Here is an 11,316-nt window from a genome sequence, read left to right on the forward strand (position 1 = left end):
GCGATGAGACTGAAATGACATCAACTGGAACTCTCATTTAAAAAAAAAAAAAGCCCCAAATAATTCCTGCCTTTGATGTGTAATGTAATGGGAGGAACAGCATGTAACATGTAAAATACATACAGTACTGAAAAGGCATATATAAAAGGAAGATAATGTCAGGGAGAGTGGTCAAGATGCAGATTGTTAGACACTGGGCAAATTAAGCTATGCTTTTGTTTCCTTAATACCTATTAATAATTTAATATTAATATTAATAGCAGCAATGTTGCAGATGCGGTGTGAGATTCTGTAAAATATTTAGCACAATATCTCCAACATACGTTTGTTCCCACTCTCTCCATCTTAGGTGCTGAATTTTTGGGACACTGATCCATATGATTTAAAGCAAAGACCCTGTTATGATTCTGTATTAAAAGTCAGCAAGTATTTACTAACATGATAGAGTACTGTGCTAGGTGTGAGCAAAGAAAAAGGGAAAAATAAAATACCTTCAGGGAGTTTATAATCTAATGGGATTGCTATTCACAGATTGTTGTGTTCGTTCTTCGTTGCCAAAGAAGACCACGCCATGAGAGAAATGATGACATGACTTGCACTTGACTTTGTTTTGAGTGAGGGAGGGCTGTGCAGATCACCAGCCTCACTTCTCCTCCAGAGCCATCTGGATCCAGTGACCAGATATTCATCAGGATGACTGGAGGTTGCTCAGGTTGCAAAGGGAGATGTTGGCCCCTGTAGGCCAAGGTGTATTCAGGTACTCACTAAGGGTGGAGTATCACCCATTCAATGAGTGGGCTGTTTAAGAAGTAGTCACGGAATGGCCCCTTTAATGAAGCAAACAAAAATAACTAAATGTGGCTGGGAAGGAAACAGCAGCAGTTACTGTGGATATTCCCTCTTAAGCCAGGAGGGTTCAGAAAACAGCCCTTAAGTGGACCTTGGGCAGGGGCCTAGTGTGGTACAATCTATGGTCCAATTCAGAGTGTAGTAGGTTTAAGGTTTTGGGAAGGGAAGGGAAGGAAAAGGAAAGGAAAGGAAGAAATCTAGCCAGTAAACCTCAAGTTAACTGGGCATCCTCTGTCCATCCAAACTTACTTTCCTTTGGAGAGGAGAAGGAAGGGGAGGGGGAGACAGGAGAAGAGGAGCTGAGTTACCAAAACAACAACAACCTGACTTGGAAGATAATCAAGCTGAAAGATGTAGCATCCACTATGCTAAGTAGTTACTAACAAAGGTGAAGGACTTTACAATCTAATGTACAATACCGTATTCAAATAAGGAGCAGAGTCTGTGATGCACACTGACCAGAGCACAGGCCTGCAGATGAGGATGCACTTCGTAGGACATACTACCTTGGAAGCACTGAAAACTTGTAGGTCCTGATAACATTTAATGTAAAATTTTGGAATGATTTCTTTATTCTCTCTGGAGCAAACTCGGAGAGTGCCTCTTCCTATGTCAACAGAGGCAAGCCAGGGCTGACTTGACATTCCTTGCAAGGCCTTTGACCTCTCTGAATAGTGGGACATTTTCCATATCTTCATATTTTGTGCACATATTCTGAGTTACAGAATGTTAATGGCGTTTTAGTGATAAGAAAAAAAGATGTCCTGGGTTGTAATTTCAGTCGAAACTTTGTTTACCCTTTTCTGTGTCAGTTATTTCAAGTACCTGTTTACGACAGGAAGCCTGCCCCTAGAGTAGTGGGATTTACTTTCTTATCGTGTGTCACAGAGACATGTTTACACAGCCTGGAATCATGAAGGCCCAACCATCATTGCTTTGTTAATTGTCTTGTCTCGCTAAATTTACAATTTGTCCACCTAAGAGAGTTCCTTTCCCACAGTAAAATGTATATAAGCCAGAAGATTTCTGTACCGAGTAGTCAGAGTAACTTCTAACTCTATAGCTCTATGACTGCTATCTTTAAGAGGGAATTAATTAACTAAATCATGAAATGTATGCATTTAGCCTGTGCCTTTTCTTTAACCAAGTTTTCAGGTCAACAGTCCCTAGAAGTATCTGAAGACAGATGCACACAAAACTTGGGATAGTGAGCCACCCACGCTGGAAACAGAGCCCCACTTTAGCGTACAGTTAATAGTCAAGAAATGGGCTGGGAAGTGAATAAACAGAAAAACACTCCTGACCCTAGAAAGGGACCATGGTGACAAGGAAGATCAAAACAACACTCAAAAGGAAATAAAGTCCAAATGCTTACATCTAAAGGCCTGAGTTCTAATCTGGCTCTGATACCAACCAGCTATGTGACCTGGAGCAAATAATGGCCCTAATTGCTTCAGTTACATCATTGGTAAAATGGGCTGAAAAAGGAGATGGCAAATCACATTTTGTCAAGAAAAATCCCAAATGGGGACCCAAAGAGTTGGACATGACAGAAATAACTTAAACAAATGAGAAAAGGTGAAAATGAGACATGGTATGAAAACTGTAAGGCTGAGGCTTGACTGAGCATAATCAACAATATGATAAGGGTACGAGGTATTCAAGAGAAGAGGACAGAGCTGAATTGCTTCACTAAAAAAGGAGTCAAGATGGAGAGAAGAAGATCTATTGCAGGATCTCCAGTCCTGGGAGAAAACTGAGGAGTAACAGGGTTAAGGGTCACAGTGCAGATAAACATTAGCAGCTATGTAAGGGAAGGCAGAGAGCCAGATAAGGGGATTTTAGGGTTCTTGATCATGAAGCTTGTACATGTGGATACCGGCAACATTAAGAGTATAATCTTTTTTGTAGGTGGCTGAGGTAGAGTGGACATGTAACCCATGGGATGAGAGTAGGTTGAGGAAATGAGTGGTATTTGAAGGAGAATTGACAAGTCTGTTAAAGTCTCCTAGTGAAAGGGCAAACTTAGGGAGGAGAGAAAAATCATAAGCCAGGTAATTAATCTCTTTGAGGAAGGAAGGGGAAGGAGGGGACTGACCTGGGAGATAACATCTATAAGAATTTTGATCGTTAATTGTGTATTTCATTCCATCCTGCTATGCTTTTTTTCTCTTCTTTCTCCTGCCACCTTGTAAAGAAAAGGGTAGTAAATGATCTGCTTCTCTCCATTACCACTTTTTCCTCTTATCTATACTCTGATCATCTTATCTTCCTGCCTCTGTTTCTTTTTTAACCCCTCTTAGTAATTAGCAAATGTTGTTTTGCTTATTATTATATCATATTATATTGTTATGATTATATTAATATTACATATATTAATATTGTATATTACATAATTATAATTATATATAATGATTATATTATATTACAACTAATATTTCCTTCTGATTTTATCCTCTCACTTTTCCCTGTATCACTGTGATGTTTTAGTAACCTAAATTTTGAGTGATTGTGTGTTTGTTCAGCCCTCCTTTGTTCGATTCAGAAGAAAGCGAGGTCTATGCTATCCCCACTGGGCTGGCTCTGACAGGCTGGTACATACTCTTAGGTCATAGTTAACAAAAGAAGATTTATTCATCTAAAGTACAAGAAAGGTATTTAAAAAAAGAATACAAATTGAAGGAGGGCATTTCAGGTTCATTGAATGCCTGCGGAGTACTGTGACTGCTTTATACCTCAGGCAACCAGGGAGTGACATCACTACCTGAACTAGTCCCTAGAATAAGCAAAATCTTGAGGACAGCTGTTTTAATTGGCTTGGGGACAGGATTAAGCTATTGATTCTGCCACACCCTATTTAGCCTTATAGTGATAAGGGGAATTCTGCTTTATTCCGTCTCTTTTTTCCTTTTGTTCTCTGTTATATACTTGTAATTCTTTTCTCCCTCCCTCCCCATCCTGCACTAGAAAAGGCCACCATTAAACCATACTTTACAAATTTCTGTTTAACTGTTCTTTCTCTGGAGGTGGATAGCTTCTTCCTTCTTAGATCCCTTGTAGTTGATTTCAGCATTTATAATAATCAAAATAATGTAGTCATTCATGGTTGTTTCTTTGAATCACATTTCAGTAACTGTATACAAGAATCTGTTGATTTTCATCGCATTCTTCATTATTTCATTCAACTCTTTCCACTGTTTTTTTTAAAGATCAGCCATTGAAAGTGATGACTTCTTTATAGCACAGGATTATTCCACTATAATCATATAGCACAATTTGTTCAGTGATGACCAAATTAAAATATTTATAGCATCTCTTTTTGTGATTGCAAAGAACTGGAGAGGATGGACATATCCTCACTCTCCAGGTTTTTTTTTCTACCATAAGAAGAGATGCTATAAATATTTTAATGATTTAATTTTTATTTTCCCCCAACTACTTGTAAAAACAGTTTTTAGCATTAACTTTTTTTAAACTTTGAATTCAAATTGTCTCCCTCTCTACCACCCTTCACCCCCCTTGTTGAATAGGCAAGGAATTTGATATAGAAATTTGATATATACATGTGCAGTCACGCAAAACATATTTCCGTGTTAGTCATATTGTATAGGAAAACGGAAAAACAAATAAGTTAAACAGAAAGTGTGTTTTAATCTGTATTCAGCCTCTGTAAGTTCTTTCTCTGGAGACAGCATTTTTTCATCATAAGACCTTCAGAATTTTCTTGGATCATTGTATTGCTGAGAATAGCTAAGTTATTCACAGCAGATCACCATACAATATTGCTAATACTATGTATAATGTTGTACTGGTTCTGCTCATTCCACTTTCCATCAGTTCGTATAAGTCTTTCCAGGTTTTTCTGAGTGTCTTGCTTGTCATTTCTTATAGCCCAATAGTTTTCCATCACAATCATGTACTGTATGTTCAGTCAGTCCAGTCCCCAGTTGATGGACATCCCCTCCATTTCCAATTCTTTGCCACCGTTAAAAAAAAAAAAAACTCCTATAAATGTATTTGTGCATAGAGATCCTTTTCCATTTCCCCCCCGTCTTTGGGACACAGACCTAGTAGTGTCAAAGGGTTTTATAGGTCTTTGGATGTAGTTCCAAATTGCTCTACAGAATGGTTGAATCAGTATATAATCTTATCAACATTGCATTCATGTCTTGATTTTTCGACATCCCCTCCAAGAGTTTTCATTTTCCTTTTCTATCATATTACCATATTCAATTGTTGTAATTTGCATTTTTAATAAATAGTAATTTAATGATTTTTATATGATTATAGGTAGCTTTGCTTATTTAATCTGAAAACTGCCTTTTCATATCTTTTCATCATTTATCAATTGAGGAATAGCTCTTATTTTTATAAACTTGACTCCTTATGTATGAGAAATGAGGTCTTTATCAGAGAACACTTGCTGTAAAGTTGTTTTCACAGTAATAATTACTGACAATATTTAATATCATTTTTGGACTTTAATAAGGGCCAGAGCTTGAATTAAGAAATGCCTGGATCCAACAGTCTCATTGTTCTCTGAAGTAAACCCAGAGAATGAATACCTCTTCCTACATCAACAAGGCCAGATGGGGTTGACTTAGCATTCCTTCTGAGACCCTGAAACTGAAACACTATTGTGAATAGTGGGACTTTTTTTTTTATTATTATTATTTTGTGGGCATGTTCTATGTTATGACGTATTAGTGATAAAGAAAACGCAGATATTCTGAGTTGTAATTTCAATCAACACCTTCTTCACTCTCTTATCTTCTTGTATTTACCACCTAACCAATTAACAAATTTCTTTCTCGTGGCATAGTTAATCACTCATGGGAGGAGGACACAGACAACCTTGGACTGTCTGAAACAGATTTAAGCCTGGTCATTCTTGTGTTAGGCAGTCAGAAGTTCTTCTGACTCCATGATCATGTAACTGCTAGCTTTAAGGGAATAAACAATATGCACTTAGTCTTTTTGCCTTTTTTAACCAAACTTCTAGGTCGACATTACCAATTATGTATTTTTCTCCATTTTAATTTACCTTATTTGCCTTTGTTTATTCAACTGTCTCTCCTTTCACCTTTTTTCTATATTCAAAAGTGTTTTACGTCTGAGTTTTACATTCCCCCAATTCACCCTCTGTTCTATCAGTCCTCATTCCTTACCCCCTTCCCCTCCTACTTCCCTGAAGGGTAAGATAGATTTCTACAACCAGCTGAATGTGTCTGTTATTCCCTCTTAAACCAATTCTAATAAGAGTAAGGTTCACATGCTCCTCTCTTCTCTTCTCCCATTTCCTCCTCCACTGTAAAATCTCATTCTGGTCCCTTTTACTGTCAGATGGCTTACCCTGTTCTACCTTTCCCTTTCCTCTTCTGTCAGGGAAGTCTTCTTTCTCACCCCTTAATTTTATTTTAATGATAATCAGCCCATCACATTCAACTCACACCTGTGCCCCCCCATCCACATTACTTCTAACTAGTAAGAAAGTTTTTAGGAGTTGCAAGTAATCAGTTTTCCTTGTAGGAATGTAAAGAGTTTATTGAATCCCTTATAATTTATCCTTCCTTTTTCTTTTTTCATTCTTTTCTTTTTCCATTTTCTTTTCATGTTTCTTTTGAGGCCCATATTTGAAAGTCAGATTTTCTCTTCAGCTCTGGTCTTTTCATCAAGAATGCTGGAAAGTCCTCTATCTCATTGAATGTCCATTTTCTCCCTGAAGGAATATACCCCAGTTTTGCTGGCTAGTAACTCCATCCTTTAATGCAGACACTGCTAAATCTTGTGTTGTTCTGATTGTGGCCCCAAGATATTTGAGTTGCTTTTTTTTTCTGGGTGCTTTCAGTATTTCCCCCTTGACTTGGGAACTCTGGGATTTGACTATAATATTCCTAGGAGTGTTCCTTTGGAGTTCTCTATCTAGAATCCCAGGGCAGTTTTCCTTAATAATTTCTTGAAAAATGGTGTTTAAGCTCTTTTTTTCTGATCATGGCTTTCAGGTGGTACAATAACTCTTTAATTATCTCTTCTGAGTCTATTTTCCAGGTCACTTGTTTTTTTCAATGATATATTTCACATCGTCTTCTATTCTTTCCTCGTTTTGATTTTGTTTTATTGTTTTTGATTTGTCATAAAGCTGTTAGCTTTCACTTGCCCAGTTTTTAAAGCATTACTTTCTTCAGTGAGCTTCTGTATCTCCTTTTCCATTTGTCCAATTTTGCTTCTTAAGGCATTCTTCTTGTCAGTGGCTTTTTAGACCTCTTTGACTGTTTGAACTGCTGTGGTTTTGTTTTGTTTTTTTAATGTGTTATTTTCTTCAGTATTTTGACTTCTTTTCCATGTTTTCTTGTGTCCATCTTTCTTTCATTTTACTACATTTCTCTTTCCAGTTTTTCCTCTACCTTTTTTCCTTGATTTGTAAAATCCTTTCTGAGCTTCTCCATGGCCTGAGACCTATTTTTTTTTTTTTTTGGAGGCCTTGAATATAGCTGTTTTCAATCTGTTGTCTTCTGAGTATCTCTTTTAATCTTCCCTGTCACCACAGTCACTTTCTACAGAGAGGATCTTTTTCTCCTGTTTGCTCATTTCCCAACCTATTTCATGACCATTAAATGCATGTGAAAATGAGGGTGGAGGACTCACTGTCCCAGACTTCAGTGGCTTTGTGCAGCTCTTTTCAGAAACACTTCTAAGGACCTGTAAGTTTTCAGTTTTTCCAAGTTAGTATGATCTAGGGAAGGATATTTACTCCTATTCTGGCCTGTGCTCTGGTCAGTCAGTGGCCACAAACACTCTTTTCTGACTTGAAACTGTGAGGAGCATGTGGCCACAAGCTCTGCTTTGCCAGTGCCCCTCCTTGCCCTGGGACTGCCACCCAGCACTGTGACTGGATTTCAGTGTGGAAAAAACAACCGGGTCCTGCCTCAGTGACAACAGAGACCCCTGTAATCTTTTGATCAGTTGTCCACCCCTCTTACCATCTGTGGGCTAAGAGGTCCAGAAACCATATTTGCACTGCTTGCACTGCAACTGAGCTTCACCCTCACCCCTGTTTTCTGGTGACCTTCTAAGTTGTCTTGTGCTGCAAAAGTTTTTTATTCCACCCTTTTGTAGGTTCTGCCATTAGGGCCTTATTTAGAGGTGTTTGAAAGGTGTTGGAAGGGGGAGAGCTCAGGTGAGTCCCTGTCTTTTCTCCATCACCTTGGCTCTATAAACATTTTAGAAAATGTGGATTCTTTTTCTCTAATCACCTTGAGAAAGAGACTTACTAGTGGAATTGCTGGATGACAGGATTTATACATTTTAATAACTTTTTGGGCATAATTCCAGACTGTTCTCCAAAATGACTGGATCACTTTAAAGTTCCACCAATTAGTGTATCAGTGTCCCAATTTTTCTCCCATTGCCTCCAACATTTGTCACTGTCCCCTTCTATCATTTTAACAGATCTGGTAGGTGTAAAATATTATCTTAAGGTTGTTTTCATTTGCATTTCTATGACCAATGCTGATTTTGAGCATTTTTTAGTATGACTATATATAATTTTGATTTCTTCATTAAAAAACCACCTGTTCATTTCCTCTGACCACTTATCAGATGAGGCACAAATCCTATTCTTATAAATTTGATAAAGTTCTCTTTATTTGAGATATGAAATCTTTATCTGAGAAACTTTCTACAAAATTTCCCACCCAGTTTTCTGCTTTCCATCTAAAACTTTTTAAAATTTTATCTCCAAATACATTTAAAAACAATTTTTGACATTTAAAATAAATGTTTGAGTTCTAAACTCTATTCCTCCCTCCCTCCTCTGCCTTCTACCTGACACGGTAAGTAATTTGATATGGGTTATGCATTTGCAATGATGTAAAGCATTTCCATGGTCGTAATTTTGTGCAAGAAGACTTGACATAAGAAAAAAAAAGAGGAAAGAAACAAAGAAGGAGGAAAAAATAGAGATAAAGAAAAAAGAATGAAGTGAAAATTAGTATTCTTCAATCTATATTCAGTTCTTTCTCTGGAGCTGGATAGTACTTTTTATCATTTATTCTTTGGGATTATCAGGGATCATTGTATTGCTGAAAATAACTAAGATATTCTGCATCATTCTGCAGTCTGCATCAGTTCATGTAAGTCTTTCATATAAATCATTCTGCTTGTCATTTCTTAGAGCACAATAATATTCCGTTATGACCGTATACCTCAACTCATTCAGCTATTCCTAGCTGATGGACAGCCCTTTAATTTCCAATTCTTTGCCATCACAAAAAGGATTTCTAGAAATTTTTTTTTTTTTGTACAAATTGGTTGTTTTTATCTTATCTTTAGTAATGCTCTGTATATGTTGTTTCATCCTAAATTCTTCCCTTACCCATGGATCTGGGAGGTAAATTATTCCTAAATGGCATATGGTTTCACTCACTATTTGCAAATCATCACATACACATTTTGTCCATGTCCTGCTATATGGTGTAAGATACTGTACCTACTGTACCTACTTTCAGCTTTACTATTTCCATGTTTTCCCAGAAGCTTTTGTCAAATAATGAGTGCTTATTCCCAAACCTTATATCTTTGGGTTTTCTTTTTCTGCTTTTGCTCTTTGTGGTTTAGGTATCAGCACCACATTTTTGTCATAGAAATAATTTGGTAGGACTCTGTCTATTTTTCCCCAAATAGTTTATATAGCACAATCCATATCTTAATATTAATTCTTCTTTAAATGTTAGGCAGATTTCACTTGTGAATCCATCTGGCCTTGGGGACTTTCTCCTACAGAGTTCATTGATGGCTTGTTCAATTTCTTTTTCTAAGAATAGATTATTTAAGCATGGTATTTCTTCTGCTCTTAACCTGGGCAGTCCATTTCCCCCGGGACTGTCAGATTTATTAACATTTAATTAGACAAAATGACTCCTAATAAGTGTTTCAATTTTTTTCTTAATTGGTAGTGAAGTTATCCTTTTCATTTTTGATGCTGATATTTTTGTTCTCTTCTTTCCCTTTTTTTTTTTTAAAAAAATCAAATTAACCAATGGTTTACCTACTTTGTAGATTTTTCTACAAAGCTAGCTTCCAGTTCTATTTATTAGTTCAATGGTTTTCTTACTTTCAGTTTCATTAATTTCTCCTTTTATTTTCATGATTTCCAATTTTTCATTCAACTGGAGATTTTTAATTTGTTTTCTTTCTAGTCTTTTTAGTTGCAATGACCTTCATCTGTATTTTTTCCTCAATTTTGTCAGTATAAGCATTTAGAGTAATACATTTTCCTTCCCTTAAGTTCTGCTTTGGTTGCACCCCATAAATTTGGTTATGTTGTCTCGTTGTTGTCATTCCCTCCGAAGAAATTATTGTTTCTATGATTTTTCTTTGACAAACTCATTCTTTAATATTAGACTATTTGGTTTCAACTTAATTTTTAACCTATCTTTTTACTCCCTTTTATTGATTGTAATATTTATGGCATTATGATCTGAAAAGGATGCATTTAGCGTTTCTGCATTTGGTTTTGCCATGATATGTGGTCAATTTTGTGTACGTATCATGAACTGCTGAGAAAAAGTATATTCCTTTATATTTCCATTCAGTTTTCTCTAGAAGTCTGTTGCACCTAACATTTTAAACTTTGTATTCAACTCCTTAACTTCTTTCTTGTTTATTTTTTGTTTAGATTTATCTAGCCATGAGAGGGGACAGTTGAGGTTCCCCACTAGTATAATTTTATCATTTCCTACTGTAACTTATATATCTTTTCCTTCAAAAATTTAGATGCTATGCCATTTGTTCTATGTATGTTTGTACTGACATTTTCCAGCTTCTTGAAATAATGAATTCTTATCCCCAAAGCTTACATCTTTACATGTATCAAACACAAGGGTACTATAATGATTTACTATTGTGTATTGAATGACTACTCTGTTCCAGTGATCTACCTTTCTGTTTCTTAGTAATACCAGATAGTTTTAATCATTATTTCTTCCTCTACGCTTCTATTCTTTCAGTTCATTTTATATTCTTGACCTTTTCTTCATCCAAATAAATTTTATTTTTTTTCTGGCTTAAAATAAGTTTTTTTTTCAACTTAAGTGAGATGACATTGGATAAGTATATCAAAGCAGAATTGTAATTTTTGATGTATTGACTCTGACCACCAATGAACAATGAACGTTTCTCCAATTATTTAAATCTGACTTTCTTTGTACAAAAGAGTATTTTTATAATTATGCCCCTCCTTGGTTTGTCTTGCGAGATATTTTAAACTGTCAGTATTTTAAATGGGATATCACTTACTATGACCTTGCAGGGTTTTGTTGACAATATATAGAAATGTTGGTGGCTTATATATGTTTATTTTATGTACTGCTACTTTTGCTAAAACGATTACTTGTTTCAAATAACTTTTTGGTTGAAACTCTAGCATTTTCCAATTGTAATCATATTATCTGAAAAAAGACATAGTTT

Source organism: Notamacropus eugenii, assembly GCF_028372415.1.
Source record: "Notamacropus eugenii isolate mMacEug1 chromosome Y unlocalized genomic scaffold, mMacEug1.pri_v2 SUPER_Y_unloc_7, whole genome shotgun sequence".
NCBI classification, from domain to species: Eukaryota; Metazoa; Chordata; class Mammalia; order Diprotodontia; family Macropodidae; genus Notamacropus; species Notamacropus eugenii.